The following is a 1,502-nucleotide window of genomic DNA, read 5'->3' on the forward strand; positions in this document are numbered from 1 at the left end:
GCTGGAGTTCACTGAGCTCCTGAGAGCGACCCATTCTTTCACAAATGTTTGTAGAAGTGGTCTGCATGCCTAGGTGCTTGATTATATACACCTGTAACCATGGAAGTGGTTGGAACACCTGAATTCAGTGATTTGGATGGGTGAGTGAATACTTTTGGCTATATAGCGTATCTCCTCTTTGGCCTTCCTCTCGACCTCTTGCCTGGCAGCTCCATCTACAACACCCTTCTACCAATATAACCACTATCCCTACTCTGCACATGTCCAAACCATCTCAATCTGGCCTCTCTGACCTTGAACCCATACAGTACAGAAGGATTTAACATTATCCCATAATTGTTGGTGATGTTCAGCAGTAGTATCGCAGTGTTCGAACACTTCATACAGACTTTATGGAATGCATTAATAGACTGTGTCGTCAGAAACTCTTATTGTTCAGCATACAATCAGAAGCTACAAATTCACTGCACACTTCTTTATTGAACTGTATTATGAATCAAAAACCATATAGATGTTCATCTCTGAGCTAAATAGACAAGCACGAATGTTACAGATACACTATACCAAAATCTTTGTACCATTGTTCATCATGAATCAGCCACAGTATGTCAAAATGTAAGTGAAACTGATTATCTAAGAGTTGTTGCTGCAGAGCACAGTATGGCACAAGATGGCACAGAACTTTAGTAAAATATAACTTCAAATTGGATGCTTCTTGGAAACTGTACCATGAACGGTGCATAAAATACATAACATAGCATGTCCTTAACATAAATCGGTAGAAAAATGTATGGTGGTGTAGTTGCTTCCACACAGCGTGTCCTGGAATGATTTAATAAATGTGAACATGCCTTCACAGTCACCACCTGAACTGTCCAAGTTAATGTGCATTTACATTGACTACTGTTATGTGAATAATAGGAGTTGGTAGTGTGGTTCTCCGGTGGGGTGCCATCAGTGACGTGCGGTCAGGGGAGGCAGGTGAGGCAGAGCCTCCCCTGTCAATCTTGAAAAGAAAAAAAAAGTTAACCATAAAATATAATAAATGTTAATATTTGTCGGCTGGTGTGTGTTGTAGGCCCTTTTGCCGTTCAAATCCGATGTTGAAGGAATTTTTTTTCAATAAAGAATAGTAGAATTTCTGTATGTCCCGTTCAAATACATGGAGGAGATTCACGATGAGGCAGTACTTTGCTGTGCCTCTCGGTGGATCGTGTAATCCTCACAAACTGTATGTGATGCCAACAGTGTGTCGCTGTCCCTCTATATATCACAAATAAAATGCTTTCAAACACTCTGATTATATGCTCTGCCTTGCCATAATCTGGATAATGTATAAAATGTAGTTCTGTAACGTGTTTAGGCTCGCAGATTAACCATAAAACCCAGTAAAAAAGTTACTCGGTGAGGCAAACAGTATGCCTGCCTCAAGGCAGAGGGCGCTAGTGAGCCCACAGATTGCTACCTACAATCTTCTTCGTGCTTGTTTATATTTCCTTTAC

General features: G+C 40.6%; 2 protein-coding genes across 2 annotated transcripts in view; both read left to right on the forward strand.

Moving 5' to 3' along the window:
- Positions 1-1,502, forward strand: part of LOC109963851 (low-density lipoprotein receptor class A domain-containing protein 4) — a 253,798-nt gene that overhangs the window by 143,228 nt on the left and 109,068 nt on the right.
- LOC109963850 (melanocortin receptor 5-like) overlaps positions 1-1,502 on the forward strand; it is a 174,091-nt gene that overhangs the window by 4,377 nt on the left and 168,212 nt on the right. The gene's annotated exons all lie outside the window — the stretch shown is intronic.

The sequence above is a fragment of the Monopterus albus genome, unplaced genomic scaffold (assembly GCF_001952655.1).
Source record: "Monopterus albus unplaced genomic scaffold, M_albus_1.0 scaffold81.1, whole genome shotgun sequence".
Taxonomy (NCBI): Eukaryota; Metazoa; Chordata; class Actinopteri; order Synbranchiformes; family Synbranchidae; genus Monopterus; species Monopterus albus.